Source organism: Narcine bancroftii, chromosome 9 (assembly GCF_036971445.1).
Source record: "Narcine bancroftii isolate sNarBan1 chromosome 9, sNarBan1.hap1, whole genome shotgun sequence".
Taxonomy (NCBI): Eukaryota; Metazoa; Chordata; class Chondrichthyes; order Torpediniformes; family Narcinidae; genus Narcine; species Narcine bancroftii.
The window spans coordinates 5,716,950-5,736,409 of NC_091477.1; the positions used below are offsets into that span (position 1 = coordinate 5,716,950).

A 19,460-nucleotide genomic window follows, 5' to 3' on the forward strand; every position below is an offset into this window, starting at 1 on the left:
GCTGTTGCACTGAGTTCATCTAGCAGATAGTGTTCATCTTAATTTTGTCAAAGTTTAAGATTTTTTCGCAGACCATGTAGAGTTGGCAAAAAAGTTTGGGATGTAGGTAATTTATGAAATGTCAAAAAGGTTTGTGAAGTAAATATGGTCAACTTAGAGCCAGGATGCCTGAATTTAACGTAGCATGGCTAAGTGAACCATGGAAAACTGGTTTGATTTTTCTGTAAGTAAAACATAGATGTCCCAGAGAATTAAGTACATACCTTGTGACACATTGCATTTACTGCTTCAAGAGCATGACTCAATCAAGGTCACGTGCTTAGAAAGCCATAATCTTAGAGCAAGTCATCTAGCGTTATCCTTTTCAATGTATCTTGATACGATTGATTGAATGTGTGCAGGCACCTCAGAATATCATAATAACTTGCTTTTTTCAACTATGTTACAATGAATGAGAACAACCAATCAATTTACCTTAATGTTCCTCCAAGAGAGTGATGCTCTCTTGAAGGAGTTGTTATTTTGACAAAAAGTTAATTATTCTAAGAGCCATACCTTTCTCTCTGTTCACACACAAATAACCAATGTGTATATAGTGAAATCCTGAAGTCTGTGGATGTTGTGATTGTAGCGAAAACACAGAAATGCTGGAGGAACTCAGCAGGTTTTTGTAGTGTCCTTAGGAGTCAGATATATGACCAATGTTTGGGGCCTAAGTCCTTCCTCAAGCTGCAAAAACCTAAGAAATGGGAGCAGGAGTAGACCATCTGGCCTGTTACTATGTACAAATCTATCCAACTTTTCCTTAAATATATTTACTGAGGTCACCTCCACTGCTTCAGTGGGCAGCGAATACCATAGATTCACCTGTCTGGGAAAAGCATTTCCTCTTTATCTCCATCCTAAATCTACCGCCCTGAATCTTGAGGCTATGTCCCCTAGTTTTGCTCTCCCCACCAATGGAAACAACTTACCTAGCTCTATTTAATCTATGCCTTTTATAATTTTATATGCTTCCATAAGATCCCCTCTCATTCTTCCAAATTCCTGTGTGTACAGTCCTAGACAACTTAATAGCCCCTTTTACACAGCCACTTCAAGGTGGGAATATCACGCCTTTATTGGTCACCCCTTCTGTGTAAAATGTATGAACATGGAAAGGGTGGGTCATTGTAGTTCCATCTTTAAAAGCCAGCAGTAAATCAATGTCTGTGTAAAATGGGTGAAGCAGCAGGCCGAGTCCAGGACAGGAAAGGATGTGTATATGTATGCCATTCATTACACTAATGCTGCTGTGTTATATGTCATGCCCCTTTTGCTTCCGAATACTGGCATACTTTGTAAAATGACACAACAGGGCAGCATTATGCTGGTGTTGTTTGGTTCAGTGTAAACAAGCAAAGCTGGCTTAATTATGGGTCTTCTTTATGGCAGTATTTGTGTGAAAAGGGCTTATATCTCCTCATAGGCTAATCACCTTGATGCACAATCAATAACCACAAGCAGACTCGAAGGCTTTGATAACTTGAAATGATAGGCGCTTCTTCACATGCTGCTGGCCCTGTTCCAAGGCTGGTATGGAGGGGGAAGACTAGAGGAACTCAGCCTTTATTGGGGAATCTTACAGGGTCGGAGGCAGGCTAGCCCATACAGTGTGGTAAGGTCATGCATGCAATTCTGTGTTCCACCATACACTTCATCTCTGGAATCAATCTGGTGAACCTCTTCTGCAAGAAGGCCTCCAAAGGCAGTACATCCTTCCTCAAGTAAGGAGACCTTACTTGAGGAAATAGGAGTGAAAAAGCAGGCAAGTGCCTATATTAAAATGCTGGTGGAAAGGAAAGAATAGAGGGGGTGGAGGGCAGACCATCAGACAAAAGTGGTTAATTGGATGTGATGAAAGGACTGGAGAGAGGGAAGGTGAGATGAGATTGGGGATGGGGCTCTGAGAAAGGAGACAGAAGGGAAAGGGAAGAGAGAAAGAGCTAGAAGAGAGGAGACATGGGGAACAATGTGGGGGGGGGGAATAACAGAAACCAAAGAAGTCAAAGTTAATGGGGTTCAGACCCAAAGTGCCAGTTTTATATATATATATACATGAATATATATTGTGGTCGCTTACTCACGGTGTGAAATAAAGAGACGTAGTCAAGTTGAGTTCAAACAGAAAACATTTATTTACTGTTGGATCCCGTGCACTTTTTCAAAAATCGCTGGGCTCCCAGTCACTCCCTGTGCCACATATAGCTGAAGGTGACATCATCGCGCTGCCCGAGATTTCCAGACCCAATTCGATTTCCTGGCAGGCGAGCTGCCACAAGATATATTTATCAATTCCTCCACCATTTCTATGATTTCACTTTTCCCAATCCACATGAATTTGTGTATGTGGGACATTATGAGAGCAACCAGGATTCCAAAGTAACTGTTTGATTCTGGGGACTGGGAAAGATGCAATAAAAATTCTGGAATTTCAGACATCCACAAACCTTTATCATCTGGATCTGGGGAGTACTGTTAGCACAATGCTATGTAATGAGATAGACAACAGATTCGCCAAGGCAAATAGTGCCTTTGGAAGACTACACAAAAGAGTCTGGAAAAACAACCAACTGAAAAACCTCACAAAGATAAGCGTATACAGAGCCGTTGTCATACCCACACTCCTGTTCGGCTCCGAATCATGGGTCCTCTACTGGCATCACCTACGGCTCCTAGAACGCTTCCACCAGTGTTGTCTCCGCTCCATCCTCAACATCCATTGGAGCGCCTCATCCCTAACGTCGAAGTACTCGAGATGGCAGAGGTCGACAGCATCGAGTCCACGCTGCTGAAGATCCAGCTGCGCTGGATGGGTCACGTCTCCAGAATGGAGGACCATCGCCTTCCCAAGATCGTGTTATATGGTGAGCTCTCCACTGGCCACCGTGACAGAGGTGCACCAAAGAAAAGGTACAAGGACTGCCTAAAGAAATCTCTTGGTGCCTGCCACATTGACCACCGCCAGTGGGCTGATATCGCCTCAAACCGTGCATCTTGGCGCCTCACAGTTTGGCGGGCAGCAACCTCCTTTGAAGAAGACCGCAGAGCCCACCTCACTGACAAAAGGCAAAGGAGGAAAAACCCAACACCCAACCCCAACCCACCAATTTTCCCCTGCAGCCGCTGCAACCGTGTCTGCCTGTCCCGCATCGGACTGGTCAGCCACAAACGAGCCTGCAGCTGACGTGGACTTTTACCCCCTCCATAAATCTTCGTCCGCGAAGCCGAGCCAAAGAAGAAATGTAATAGCACCGGTGACCGGGATTCCAATCCTGTGCTGTCTGTAAAGAGTTTGTATGTTCTTTCTGTGCTCCGGTTTCCTCCCTCTGTTTGAAATATACTGGGGCTGTTAGTCTTTTTAGTGTAATTGGGTGGAATGGGCTCATGGGCCAGAAAGGCCTGTGACTGTGCTCTAGGAAATTTAAATTTAAAATTTAAATTAATCACCTAGGGCAACTAACATTGAAATGAAGGACAGGTTTAAAACTTTCCCCTTACAAGGGAGACTAAAAGTCTTTTTCCAAAGAGGTCAATATTTCATCACTCTGACCTCCAAATGCGCCCCCCCCCCCCACTCCCCACAAATTAAGAGTCCCATAATAAAGTTAAGATATTACCAATTAAAGTCAGGAGGGGAAATCAGGAGAACACGAACCAGGGGTCAGCAGTGGAAAGGGTTAAGAAATTCAAATTTCTGGGTGTCAACATCGCTGAAGATCAGTCCTGGAGATTGAGGAGAACTGACATGTTACTCTTTTACATTTCTACAGGTGCCTTTTGGAGAGCATTCTGATTGGTTGCATGACTGTCTGGTATGGATGTGCCAATGGACAGAACAGGAAAAGGCTACAGAAAGTTGTGAACTTGGCCTGTGCCATCATAGGCACCCATCTTCATTCCATTAAGGACATCGATGTGTGGCAGTGTCTCAAGAACGCAGCCACTATGCTCAGGGACCCCCACCATCCAGACCATGGCCTCTTCACACACTGCTACCATCAGGAAGGAGGTAAAGTAGCTGAAGACGAACATCCAATGGTGCAAGAACAGGTTCTTCCCCTCCACCATCAAATTTCTGAATGGACAATGAACACGGACCCTACTGCACTTTCTCTTCTTTTTGCACACATTTATTTACTTTTACAAAATGTAATTTGCAGCAATTTTGCACTTGTAATGCTGCCACAAAACAATACATTTTGTGACATGCTTAAGACAATAAATTCTGATTCTGAAATTATACTGGGTAGCACAACTGCCATTTTGATTACCTTTGGAGGTTCAAAGTTAAAGGAGATGTAGTGTGAAGCAATCGTGATAACAGCCAAGTGCAGTTTCGTATAATTAAGATGAAACTTTTTTTTCAACTTGTTTCCTTATCTGACATTTGGAACTTTTGAGAGTACTGAATTCAATGAAAGGCAAAATCAATATTCTGTCCATTTGTGAAGGCTTAAGCCTTCTCAGAATATCTCTCACCAAGAACTTGCAAAAGAAGGATAATGCTTCTGTCACGAGTGAGTATCTTGGATCACAATGTGTTTATTGCATAAACCTCTCCTTCTAAAATTGTCTCCAGAAATCGATCAATACAGCCCTGAGCCATCTCTGCTTAATCAGTTCAGGGTTGGGAGTTGATGATTTCAACAGTGGAAAACCTTCTGCTATCTTGGTCAAAAAATACTTCTCTCCAATTTTTTTAATTGCACCCTTTGGATCTTTGTAGATCTATCTGTCAGTCTGTGTTCATGTGGACTTGGATTTCATTTGGGTAATTAAAGAACAGAGGCAGATTTTCAGTTTCAACAATGAATGGTGTTAGTTACGTAATTAATTTTAAAACATTAAAAGGAATGGCTTTCTTTTCAAAATAATAGATCAAGATGGCTTTAATACTCTGGATCAAAATATGTTGGTCTCTTAAAAACATGTGATGTTTTGACTTTATTCCTTAGAGTGTAGAAGAATGAGGGGAGATTTAATAGAGGTTTACAAAATTATGAAGGGTATAGTCAGAGTAAATGTGAGTAGGCTCTTTCCACTTAGATTGGGAGAGGAGATGGCTTTAGGATGAAAGGTGAAAGGTTTAGTGGGAACATTAGGGAGAACTTCTTCACTCAAAGAGTGGTGGGAGTGTGGAATGAGCTGCCATCTGTTGTGGTAAATGTAGGCTCAGTCTTAAGTTTTAAGAATAAATTGGATATGAATGGGAATGGTCTGGAGGGTTATGGAATGGGTGCAGGTCAGTGGGATTAGCGGAATGATGTTTCGGCACAGACTTGAATGGCCTGTTTTCTGTTTTGTAGTATTCTGTGGTCCAGCTGGTAGCTTGTTCCACATATCCACCATGCTCTGTGTGAAGAAATCCCTCAAATGTTCATCTTGAACTTTTCCCCTTTCACCCTTAACCCATGTCCTTTGGCTCTACCCTCAGTTGAAAAATCCATTCCTACATTTATTCTGTCTATCCCCCTCATAATTTTAAATACTTCTAACAAATCTCTCCTCATTCTTCTATGCTCCAAGGAATAAAGTCCTAATCTGTTTAACCTTTCCCTGTAACTCAGTTCCTCAAGTCCTGGCAACATCCTAGTAAATCTTTTCTGTACACTTTCAAATTTATTGATATATTTCCTGTAGTTAGGTGACCAAAACTGCACAGAATATTCCAAATTTGGCCTCACCAATGTCTTATACAATTTTACCATAACATCCCAAGTCCTGTACTTAATACTTTGATTTATGAAGGCCAATATGCAAAAGCTCTCTTTATGACCCTATCTATGTGTGATGCCACTTTCAGGAAATTATATATCTGTATTCCAGGATCACTCTGTTCGACTGCACTCCTTAGTGCCCTATCATTTATCATCTATGTCCTTCCAAAATAGAACACCTCACTCTTGAGGTTTTTGGTTGTGGGGAAGGAGCAGGGAAATGGAATTTAAAAAATTGAACAAATGAACAAGTTGGGCCTAAAGTCCTGTTTATGCTGTTTAATTCTATGATGTTATTGTGTATGGGATTTGGCATAGATTTGATGGGCTGAAAGGACCTCTTTTGTACCACAATGATGTTATGATACTCCTAATGCAATTGGCTTCTGCCATCTAGCTGCCAATTCTCTCTCTCTCTCTCTCTCTCTCTCTCTCTCTCTCTCTCTCTCTCTCTCTCTCACTCATTTCTTTTTATTAATCTCAATACTAAGTCATCAGATTTTGTAATTGGACCCTGCACCGCCAAATATTTAGCATAGATCAAAAGATGTACAAGTTGCATCAGCAAGATAGCCCAGCAAATATTTATTGCTCAAGGAAAAAGTCCAAGGTCTGTCTAGTAGTAAGTAATTAATTCAGTTTTTGTTCAATGTCTTAGTTGCAAAATACTAAAAATTAATTTTTTCTCAGTTGCTTTGTTATTTATAAATGTTGTCTCAGGATTCTGAGTGTAACGACTGCAGCTGGATAATTAAATCAGCATAAATGATCAGGGGTTTAGAAATGTCATTGTAAACAAAAGATGGCACAGATGCTACAATCAATCTGTTTCCAACTCCAAGTCCTTACTTAGTGGATTACTGTCAAATAAAAAGATGGTTATTTCAGCTGGTGCATTTTTTGGGGTTATTCGTGATGTCGGGGCAATCAATTAAAGGATGCTGAATTTCTCCAACAGAGTTGGAACCATCTTGTGTTTTCTGTGAGTTTGCTTGTGTATTCACAAAGATCCTCAAAGTCAGAAGTCCTTGAGTTCTTGTACCATTACAGAAACATGAGCACAAAAGTGTTGGGTTTGATCACATTATTTATCCAGAGGTTTGGGCATGTGATCAGGGGACTAGTGTTCTAAGACTCTTGGGAAATTTAATCAAGTCTGGAATTAAAATTTAGTGCCTTTTAATGATGACTTTGAAACTATCGGATTGTCACAGAAAACCATTTGCCTCGCTAACATCCTTACCCAATCCAGCTAATGAGGGACTCCTGATTCACAGGAAGCCTGCTAAAATGTCCCAGGGAACTACTTAGTTCAAAGGCAACCAAGGATGGAGAATGCATGCTAGTCTTGCCAGTGATGCTAACGTCATGTCAATGAGACCTGTTGAGAAGCTGGGCGAGTTGGCCAAGGTCTGACGAACGGAGAATAATCCAGGAAAAGATCAAGATGTCAATGTGGATTGGACAAAAGCAAAAAAAAGAAGCACATAAACAGTACTGCAGGAACTCAGCAGGTCAAGTAGGATCCTTGGAGAGCAGATAGCCAGTGATTTTTCAGGTTGAGGCCACACATACAGTACATGGGAGGGACAACACGTTAGATTCAATCTTGGCAGTCTCCAATCAGATGGCATCAATAGTAACCTCCAATTTCTGGATACCCTTTTCTATTCCCTCCCCTCACTTTCTCTTCATTTTCCTGATTGCTTTCCTTCTCTTTCCCCTGCCCTTCACCTTTACCCTCTTTCCAGCTCCCCATGCCCTTCCCTTCCCTCCTTCTGTCTTTCCCATCCCACTGCCCCCTCCACCATCACCCCAAAACTTGCCTTTTTTTTTCCCTTCCATCTGCTCTTCAGCCTTTGCTCAACATCTCCCTTCTCTCCCCTTCTCCAACCTTATCCGGGTGTTTGCATAATCTTGGCATTCCCGACGAAGGGCTCAGGCCCAAACTTTGTCAGTTCTCCACCTTCTGCAGCATTCTTCTTTAACCATACCAACTAAAAGGTGAGAAACTATGAACTTTCAGGTGCAGAGGGACCCAGAAGTTCAAGTGCACAATTTGCAAAATCTTACGCATAGGTGTAGCAAGTAATTTAAAAACAAAGCCACAGGATCACAAGATCACAAAGTATAGGAGCAGAAGTAAAGGCCCATCAGACCATCGCCATTCTATCATGAACTGATTCATTCTCCCACTCAGCCACACTCCCTGGCTTCTTCCCCATAACCCTTGATGTCCCGACTAATCAAAAACCTATCAATCTCTCCCTTAAATACTCCCAAAGGCCTCACTTCCACAGCTACCAACGGCAACAACTTCCACAGTTTCACGACCTTCTAAATGAAATTTTTTTTCCCTCACATCTCTGTTCTTAATCGACTCTCTTTTATCCAGAGGTTGTGCCCTCTTACCCAAGATTCCCCTATCATGGAAAACAACCTTATCACATCTACTCTGAGGATGATGTAATTAAATGCCCTTCACTTTCCTTTTTCTACTCTCTCTTTGTCTGCTAAACAACTGCCTCTTGTTTCCCAACTCCACCCCTCCCCATTTGTCTGTCACCTTTCATCCCTCCCTGGCCCAACAATCACCTCATGGCCCCAGACTCAACCCTCCCACCTTGCCCTCATTATACAGGCTATCTCCCCTCTATATTAGAGTCTTGATGAAAGATTCCAGCCCATCGTGTTGACAAGACTTTGTTACCTACTGACCTCCAGCAGATTGATTGTTTTTGGCCCAGATTCTAGCATCTGCAGCCTTTTGTATCTCCAGAATGTTGTTTATTTTAAATAATTTGATACAATGAGGTAAATTATGCTTCAGGAATACAATATTCTGGTGAGAACACACCTGGTGTACAGGAGCATCTCTTTAGTTAGGCAGTTTGGAGAAGGTCTACAAGACTAATCTGTGACGAATGGATAGACACAGTTAGCGTACAGGTTAGTGCAATGCTGTTACAACACTAGCGACCTGGGTTTGAATTCGGTGCTGTCTGTAATGAGTTTGTGCATACTCTCCATGTCTGTGTGGGTTTCCTCCAGGTGCTCCAATTTCCTCCCACCCTTCAATTGTACCAGATTGTAGGTGTTGCACGAATAAAAGCTCTCACAACTGGAAGGAGGGCATATGCTTTTATTAAGCTTATAACTGAGGGTAGGGTCTTACAGTGGTCTTCAGAAGGGCTCAATGTTGAGGCGAGAAACCAGGGTTATATAGGGCTAGATGGGGGCGAAGCCAGCCATCAGTACAACACATCACCAGTGAATCTCAGTTCACTGCAGTAGGTCAATTGGGTGCAATTGGATGTCACGAGCTCGAGGTCTGAATGGACCGTCTAAATTAAGAAAAAAATAAATTTAAATTAAAATAGGCTGGGCTGGGGAGAGATTGGACAAACTCTCTGGGGTTTGTCTCTGGAGAATAGGTGGCTGAGGGATGACTTGCTCGAGGTCTCTAAAATTATGAGAGCTTTTGGCAAGAGTGAACCTCTTCCCCTGGGGAAAAACATCACACTCTAGAGGACATTCTTTTTAGGCGAGCCAGGGGAGCTTTAAGGAGGATGTGAGGGGTAAATATTTTCCATTTATATTAACATTTACATTATATTTATGGGGCTGCCAGAAGTAGTGATGGAAGCAGAGACAGTAGTGGTGCTTAAGAGACTTCGGCATAGACTCATGAATATGAAGAGAATGGAGGGAGAGCTATCAAGTGCAAGCCACAGAGTTTCTGTCTGACTTAAACATTATATTCGGCACAGATTCATGGACTGAAGGGCCTGTTCCTGTGCTGTACTGTTTAATGTACCTTGAGTTCAATGTCTCATGAGAACATAAAGATTGGGAGCAAGAGTTGATCATCTGACCCTTTGAGCCTGCTCCATATTATGTAAGGTCCTGGCTTATCTTCTACTTCAGATCAATTGCCCTGCACTTCTCCTAATTTCTCTTCATATTCTTTGAGTGAATTCATTGACTGATCTTCCTCTATCTTCTGGGGTAGATTTACCACTTTGTTGAGTGTTGACATTTCTTCCCATCTCAGCCTAATTCTGATATGAGAGTGATTTTTGCTTGGTAGTAATACATGACATATGCCATTATATTTGGTAGACATAGGTTTGTCCTACATTGAATGATGTCAAAGACTCTGTTCAGACTTAGTGTCAGGGTGCATATCAGATACAACCATAAGATTCTTTTTCCTGTGGGCCAGGCAGAATTATCGGTACAGTATTGCAAATAAAAACTGTACTCAAGGAAATATATGAATACAAAAGAGGGAAATGAAAACAAAGAATGAAATGTAAACATACTGACTGTAATACAGTAAATAAATATTCAATACTAAATAATAGGCCAAGTAAAAGTTCTTAAATGAACCTCAGGTTGAGTTTGTTGTTGAGGAGTCTGATGGTGGGGGTAGCAGCTGTTCCTGAACCTGGTCTTACAAGTGCAGGGTCACTGCAAATGGCCACTGCAAATTGCCCGTGATATGTTGGTGAATGTAGAAGGTGGGAGTGTGGAGAGATTAATGTTGGAGGACACAAAATCTGCAGATGCTGGCATTTTGAGTAGATGGCAAGGAGCTGGAGGGACTCAGTGGGCCAGACTGAATCCATGGGCAGAAATTGCCAAGCTACGTTTTGAGCTGGGACCCTTCATTCTTGATCAAGGCTCCAGATGTGAAGTGTTCAAGTCAAGTTTATTGTCATCTGATTGCACAAGTACAACCCAACGAAACAGCGTTCTCCTGACATCGGTGCAAAACTCGCAGACACACAACCAGACATAACACACATATAGACAAACAATACATATGTAGGACATTTTTAAATTCATATAGACAAATGAATAAATAAATAGATATCCTTTAATGAATATGAGAGTCTCGAAGGGTTAGTATGAACAGTTCCTTTGGTCGTTCATCATTCTCACTGCCCGTGGGAACCAGATGATCCTCAACCTGGTGGTACTTGCTCTGATACTCAAGTATCTTGACTGACCATCTCCACCCATGATGCTGCCTGAATCCCTCCAGATTATCATGGTCAGATTAATGTTGGATTCATATGAATAGATTAATAATCAGCATGGACTTGGTGGATCAGACGGACTATATCTATATGGTGCCTGACACACAGAATAAACATCTGCTTAAGTAGAGGGGAGGAAAGTTTAGGGTGGACATCGAAGATAGATTTTTTTAACACAGGGAGTGGTGGGTGGCTAGAATGCATTGCGGGGGTGGTGGTGGAGGCTGGTACAATAGGGATGTAAGAGAAATAGATTATGAGTGTGAGGTAGGGAAATGTTTGATTGATGTGGAATGAGTTGGCTCAACATTGTGGTCTGAAGGGCCTGCACACTGAACAATGAAGAGTGTTGTAGCACAATATGTTCTTGCCAAGCTATGTCAGGAGATAAATGGGGAGAGGATCAAAAGCCCACAGTCATACAGGCTTCAAATTCTATTTGCTTTTCTTGTACTAACAACCCCTGACTTACATATGCACCAAAAACGGTGTCGCAACCTCGAATATCATAGTCATGGAATCAAACAGTGCTGAGACTGGTCCTTCAGCTCACCGAGGTCATGCCAACCATTCAGCAGACATTTACACAAGACCCATTTTATTTCTCCCCACATTCTCCCCCCAGATGGTCACTTACACACCAAAGGCAATTTTCAGTGGCGAATTAACTTATCGACCAGTATGTGGGATCAAACCAAAGCACCTGAGAGGAAACCCTCACCATCATAGGGAGAAATAGGCAGCAAATCCAGGGAGGGAGGGAAGGATTGAACCCAGCTCACTGACACTGTGAGACAGCAGTTCTGGGAGCGACACCACTGGAAATATTCAATGAACACTCTACACAATAATAGCTTGGTAGTGGACAGAGTGGAGAGAACCAAGATCCTCAGAGTCCACTGATCTATTGTGGAAGTACAACATCTCCCCACTTGTCAGGAAGGCACAACAGAGACTGCACTTCCTTAGATGACTGAAGCGGGCAAGGCTACCGGCCATCATCCCATCAACTTCCTACACGAACTCTATTGAGAATGTCCTGGCCATCTGCATCACAGTGTGGTACGGCTGCTGCAGAGCATCGGATCGCAGGTCAATCCCGCGGGGCTATAAAAGCAGCAGATAGGATTACTGGAGTTGCCTTCCCCTCTGCCCCCACAACTCACGTGATTTAACAGGATCATTGTTTAAAGAGGGCCTGCATAATCAGGGAAGACCCCTATCACCCTGTATGTTGGATCCTCCAGCCACTTTCATGAGGAGAAGCATAGAGAAGAATCAGAGCCAGAACCACCGAGGCCGAAGAACAGCTTCTTTGCATGGGCAGTAAGAATGCTGAATGACTGCTAAAACAACTCTCTGTGAGCCAGCGAGCCTGACATCAGTACGAGGTAAATTATTGATTCATCATTCTTTGGCTTGGCTTCGCGGACGAAGATTTATGGAGGGGTATGTCCACGTCTGCTGCAGGCTCGTTGGTGACTGACAAGTCCGATGCGGGACAGGCAGACACGGTTGCAGTGGTTGCAAGGGAAAATTGGTGGGTTGGGGTTGGGTGTTGGGTTTTTCCTCCTTTGCCTTTTGTCAGTGAGGTGGGCTCTGCGGTCTTCTTCAAAGGAGGTTGCTGCCCGCCGAACTGTGAGGCGCCAAGATGCACGGTTTGAGGCGATATCAGCCCACTGGCGGTGGTCAATGTGGATTCATAATATTTATTTTAATATATACACATATACATACATATATCTATAATATAATATATACACACACACACACACACACACACACACATACACACACACACACACACACACACACACACACACACACACACACACACACACTTATGTACAATGTATATACATTTCTATCTATCTCATTTGTCTGTAGGTGTGGTTATGTCTGCATGTGTTTTGCACCGTGGGCGAGAGAAAGCTGTTTTGTCGGGTTTACTGATACAATCGGATGACAAATAAGCTTTAACTTGAAGTTAACTTTGCAAATCTCAAAGGGAAGGTGTTCTGGGGGTTCATGAAATCCTCCCTCATCTCCATTTGAAATAGACAACCAGCTCATCAGTTACCCCTTCTGTTTCAGTGTTCCTTTCCTCAAGCTCTGAGGATAAATTTATTCTGCCGTCTTTGTGAAGTGGCATGAATTTCAAGCTGCTTTGCCATGGTGTTGAAACAATTCATTTAGATGCCATCACTATGTCTGTTGTGTGCTGATGCATATTCAACAGATGCAGGCAGGTCTCCCACAGAGACATGCAAATACAGTCATTAAGTATCATGTGAAGGCAGCGGGAGATTCAATGTGAGATTATTATCTCACAGAGTCCAGCAGTGCTGGCCAAACAAAAAGAGCAAAGTACTATGGCTGCTGTAAATCTGAAATTAAAGAAGCAAAATCATTTGTGGTTGAAAATCAGGAATTCTGTCCCCCCCCCCCCCCCCCACCCCAGCCCTCCAACCTCCTGGCAAAGGGGCCCAGGCTCAAAATGTCAACTGCATCTCACTCCCCACGGATGTTGTGTGAGCTGCTGAGTTCCTCAAGCATTTTTGTGTACTTCCTAAACCTCCAACTATCTCTCGTTCTTTAAGGCAGTCGTTACACATCTTATGAAGCAAGGTTGACAGGCCTACTGCAAGGGGCAACATCTGTATCTGCAGGAGTGTACCGCTGGTCTACTGCAGGGGGAAACCTCTGTACCTGCAGGAGTGTAAGGGTACAGGACAACACCTGGCTGCCTGTCAATCAGTCAACCTGAAGGGATCAAGCCCCACCCAGTCGGATGTCAATTACCCTCCGAGGTATAAGCCTGCGCTGCCTCCTGAAGAGTTACTGCAGCCACAGCCAGCCTGGCTCTGTGGAAGTCTTTGTGGATTAAAGCCTGTTGTACAGTCTTTACCTTGTCTGTGTCTGATTCTGGCTAACAGCTCACCACAATTTAATTCACAAAATTTTCCCATGGCTGCCATGGGAAATCTCCTGTGTACAGGGAGCCTCAAAGTCGACCCATGCACCCAGAAGCCCAGACACACTTCAAGATCTGGCAGCACGCGGTCGAGGCAATCATCGAGGCACACGAAGGTGGCATCCTGGACTCAGATCGGAAGAGGTTGGTCCTACTCTGGTCAAAGCTGGGTCCCCGCGCCTTCCAGGCAACCAAAGGCTGCTCCACGTACAAGAGCGCAATGGACACTCTTGAGAACTTGTACAAGCCCCCCATGAATGCAGTCTGGTATCGGAGCCAGGATTTAAAATGGTAATTATTATAATTAAAACCTGGTTGAATGGAAACTAATGGCAGCTCTTTGCCGACAACAAGCAGAAGTCATTTTTCTTTTACTTTTTAAAATATTTTTATTGATTTTAATAAAGAACTTACACAAACAAAAAGGGTTCAATTCCACAAGATAGTACGGACAGTTACATAAACTATATGATATTCCATTTATCACTAACATATATAAATTGTAAATCATATCCATAATTCATATTCTAAATAATAGATATTTTTTTTAGAAAAAAACTAATATATATAAAAGAGGAAAGGAGGAAATAGTAGAGGAAGAGAGAGTGCAGAGAAGATTTTTGAGAATGTTACCTGGGTTTCAGCATCTAGATTTTAAAGAAAGATTGAGCAGATTAGGTCTTTATTCCTTGGAGTGTAGAAGGCTCAGGGGGGATTTGATAGAGGGATTTAAGCTTATGAGGGAGATAGAGAGAGTTGATGTGAATGGGCTTTTTCCCTTGAGGGTAGGAGAGATTGAAACAATAGGTCATGAGTTAAGAGTTAAGGAGAAAAGGTTTAAAAAGTAAAATGAGGGGGAACTTGAAAAATCACACAAATGTTGGAGAAACTCAGCAGGTAAAACAATGCCTTTATGTAGCAAAGGTGAAGATACATCATCGATATTTCAGGCTTGAGCTCTTCATCAAGGTGAGGGGGAGCTTCTTCACTCGGAGAGTGGTGGCTATATGGAATGAGCTTCTGGGAGTAGTGGTGGCAGGGTCCTTTTTGTCATTTAAGGAAAAATTGGATAGGTATATGGATGGGAGGGGAATGGAGGGTTATGGCCAAGGTGCGGGTAAGTGGGACTAGAGGAGAGTACTTGGTTCAGTGTGGACTAGAAGGGCCGAGCTGGCCTGTTTCCATGCTGTAATTGTATATGGTTTTAAAAACTCAGACCTTTTACTGAACTACATTGCCATATTCTATATATGACCTATATTAAAAGAAAAATGAAGGTAAAAAAAAATAAGGAATGTGGAAAAAATACAAGTAAAACAATTATAAAGTAAGATGGTGAGTCGTAAATGACCCACATAATTTCTGGAATCTTATATCTGAATTATTAATTGAATAACAAATCTTTTTCATGTTCAAACAGGACCTGATGTCACATAACCACTGATCATGAGTAGGCAGGGTAAAGACGATTTTGAGTAATATTCTGTGTGATGCAATGACAATGAAGGAATCTTTCAACCTCTCACATATTAGCTCTTTTTACCATTATATCATGAGCCAGAAATTTCTTTAAGTGTGACTGAAGAAGATGAGGAGATACTCCTGAAATCAACTCACTAAACTCACGGCATATCTTTCACTTCTGTCGGCCAGAAGGAGTCACACTTCAAGTCGATGATCTCCTGCCATAACTGGGAGATGGAGAGTTTAAAGATTTTTGAACAGGTACATGGATGGGAAGGGGTTAGAAGGACTTGGAACAAAATCAGTCAAATGGGACAAGTTGAGATCATAAGACATGGAAGCAGGAGTCGTCCATCTGGCCCAGCAAACCTGCTCTTCCATCATGGCTGATCTGCCCATGGACTTGGCTCTACCAACCTGAAATATTCTCAAAACCATTAATTACCCTATCTAACTGTGTCTTAAATAAATTTAATGAAGAAGCCTCCACTGATTCCTTGGGCAGAGAATTCCATTGATTCCCTACTCTTTGGGAAAAGCTGTTCCTTCTCATTTTTATCCAGGATCTACTCCACTAATATTGATGCTATGTCCTCGAGTTCTAGGCTCACTCTCCTGCCTCTTACCTACCTATTTCATCATTTTACGTTTGCAAGTAATGAGACATAGGATGGCAAAGCAGGGTCCGTACCAGAATGAATGTTAAGGGGGGGGCGGGTCATTGGCATGTTAGAGGAGGGCACATTCCAGCGCCTGAGAACTCGCTCGGTGGAGTTGGGGGGGGGGTGTGGTGTGCTGTCGACTAAAAATGTGCTGACAGGGGGGCACCAGAGTGGGGGGGGGGTACTGTCGGATGCGTGGGACTTACCTGTGTCACAGACGTGGCCATGGGTGGGTAGAGAGTTGTTAGCATGTGTCAATCTAGATGCTAGTGATGCTTGATGCACACTAACGACGCGGCCGGCGGCAGGGTTGACAGCATGCGATGGCCGTGAGTGGGGAGGGGAGGTGTGTGCAGCACCTTTTTAGGGGGTGCCCATGAATGCTGCCCCTTGGCACCGATCCTCTGACAAAAGCAAGAGATTAATAAAGGGAGGAATGTAACTGTGAGGCACATTCATAAACAGAATTGGCCCAGAGGTATACATGTTTACTGCAGATTCTCACAGTCATTAGGGGAATCGCGGTGGGTGGGGCACAACCTGACGTTCCAAAACTTGCACAGCAGTGAGGGAGGGGGTGTTGTGCCTACTGTCACAGCAGACAAACCCATTCCTTATATTGTGACTCTAGCGACACTAGTGCTGTGAGTTGGGGGGGGGGGTCACAATACCTCTCTTGGGGGGGGGGCGGGAAATGCCCACGAATTCTCCCCCTCCTCTTGGCGCTGGCCCTGGATGACTACATGGAGATCTAGGGAATTTGGAAGACCACATGACACAGGAGATGAAATAGGCTATTCAGCCCATTGAATGGGCCCCATCATTCAGTCAGGAGCTGATCCATTTTCCCACTCAGTCCCAATGACTGGCCTTCTTCCTATTACCTTTGATGCCCTTGAAAATCAAGAACCTATCAATCTCTGGCTTAAATATATCCAATGATTTGAGTTCCACAAGTGCTGTGGCAACAAATTCCACAGATTTGCCACCCTCTGGCTAAAGAAATTCCTCTGCTTCTCTGTTCTAAGTGGAAGCCCTTCAATCCTGAAGTTGTGCCTTCTTGTTCTGGACTCTCCTACCGTGGGAAACAACCTTATAACATCGAAGGATAGCATTCAAATATCTCAAATCCAGCTGGTGAATTTTAAACCCAAGCATTTGAATAAATCTGTGATTAGGAAGCTGGAAGCAGCAATGTGACCATTTTAAATTTAAATTTAGACATACAGCATGGTAACAGGCTCTTTTTCCCACACATCCATGTCCCCCAAATACACCTAATTGACCTACAACCCCAGGTACATTTTGAACGGAGGGAGGAAACAGGCCCCCTCCAGTGAAAACCCACGCAGACACGAGGAGAACATACAAAACTGCTTACAGACAACAAGGGATTCAAACCCTCGTTCCGATTGCTAGCTCCGTAATGGTGTGGTGCTAACTGCTACACCATCCATGCCACACATTGTCACTTGAATTAACCCAATAATTCATCTGATCCATCGGTTTGCAAGAAATGAAATCCATCTGATCTGGAAGGGATTTATATGTGACTTCAATGTCATCAAATGTTCAGGGTGCTTTTTGAAATGGCTCGATTTACGTACAAAATCAGGACCATCATGTTGCAAACAGAAGTTCACTGCATCTTACATCGTGGCACCCTGCAAACTCTATAACTTCAAGCACAATTTATTTTCCACCATGAGGAGAGTGCTTGATACAGATTTAAATTGAGAAACATAAAGTTAATCCTTTGGGAAGCTGCATTGGGCATGCCATTGCCTCTAAGAACTACTTACATTGAAGGAGTGTGACGTTGTGCACTGACAGCTTCTGGTAATGAACACAGTTACTCGTGCTGTCAGTCGCTCTGACCCCTTCAGTGCATCTTCACTCATGTAAAAAGAGTCAGAATTCTCAGAGTTCCTTTGAAGCCACAACAAGGACACTTTATGCCCCCAAGACTGCAATGTCCTTCCTTGGCATCAATCCCAACGAGCCTCAGCTCGTTTCCTGCAGCAAGTGAGAACTTCACTCGGGACTGATGCTCTCTGTTGTTGCAGAGTGAACTTTACGCTCATTGAACTGAACTGATAAATTATGCTTTTGCCATGGGAGGATTTATAGAATGACAGAATTGATGTATAAGGGAAAGACTGAATTAAAACGTAAAGATTCCATTATTGTCATGTAATACTACATTTAGAATGTAACCTACATGAAATTCTTTAACTTTGTCTACCGTAAAAAAGGCAGAGAGTCGCCACTTTGTCCAGCGCCCCTCACAGAAATGAAGGCCCAGCAAGGAATGAACTCACAACCCCTGGTCTACAAGACCAGTCCTCTAACCTTCTTTCTTTTCTTCTTCTTTCTTTGGCTTGGCTTCGCGGACGAAGATTTATGGAGGGGGTAAAAAGTCCACGTCAGCTGCAGGCTCGTTTGTGGCTGACCAGTCCGATGCGGGACAGGCAGACACGATTGCAGCGGTTGCAAGGGAAAATTGGTTGGTTGGGGTTGGGTGTTGGGTTTTTCCTCCTTTGCCTTTTGTCAGTGAGGTGGGCTCTGCGGTCTTCTTCAAAGGAGGCTGCTGCCCGCCAAACTGTGAGGCGCCAAGATGCACGGTTTGAGGCGTTATCAGCCCACTGGCGGTGGTCAATGTGGCAGGCACCAAGAGATTTCTTTAGGCAGTCCTTGTACCTTTTCTTTGGTGCACCTCTGTCACGGTGGCCAGTGGAGAGCTCGCCATATAATACGATCTTGGGAAGGCGATGGTCCTCCATTCTGGAGACGTGACCCATCCAGCGCAGCTGGATCTTCAGCAGCGTGGACTCGATGCTGTCGACCTCTGCCATCTCGAGTACCTCGACGTTAGGGGTGTGAGCGCTCCAATGGATGTTGAGGATGGAGCGGAGACAACGCTGGTGGAAGCGTTCTAGGAGCCGTAGGTGGTGCCGGTAGAGGACCCATGATTCGGAGCCGAACAGGAGTGTGGGTATGACAACGGCTCTGTATACGCTTATCTTTGTGAGGTTTTTCAGTTGGTTGTTTTTCCAGACTCTTTTGTGTAGTCTTCCAAAGGCGCTATTTGCCTTGGCGAGTCTGTTGTCTATCTCATTGTCGATCCTTGCATCTGATGAAATGGTGCAGCCGAGATAGGTAAACTGGTTGACCGTTTTGAGTTTTGTGTGCCCGATGGAGATGTGGGGGGGCTGGTAGTCATGGTGGGGAGCTGGCTGATGGAGGACCTCAGTTTTCTTCAGGCTGACTTCCAGGCCAAACATTTTGGCAGTTTCCGCAAAGCAGGACGTCAAGCGCTGAAGAGCTGGCTCTGAATGGGCAACTAAAGCGGCATCATCTGCAAAGAGTAGTTCACGGACAAGTTTCTCTTGTGTCTTGGTGTGAGCTTGCAGGCGCCTCAGATTGAAGAGACTGCCATCCGTGCGGTACCGGATGTAAACAGCGTCTTCATTGTTGGGGTCTTTCATGGCTTGGTTCAGCATCATGCTGAAGAAGATTGAAAAGAGGGTTGGTGCGAGAACACAGCCTTGCTTCA

General features: G+C 43.7%; 2 long non-coding RNA genes across 3 annotated transcripts in view; one reads left to right on the forward strand and one right to left on the reverse strand.

The window, feature by feature from the left end:
- Positions 1–6,716, forward strand: part of LOC138743160 (uncharacterized) — a 52,786-nt gene extending 46,070 nt beyond the window's left edge. Inside the window, exon 2 of the long non-coding RNA XR_011344675.1 lies at positions 3,813–6,716. This is a non-coding gene — a long non-coding RNA (uncharacterized lncRNA). The remainder of the gene's footprint in view (positions 1–3,812) is intronic.
- The window catches only part of LOC138743159 (uncharacterized), a 116,807-nt gene that overhangs the window by 54,381 nt on the left and 42,966 nt on the right, over positions 1–19,460 (reverse strand). The window lies entirely within an intron of this gene.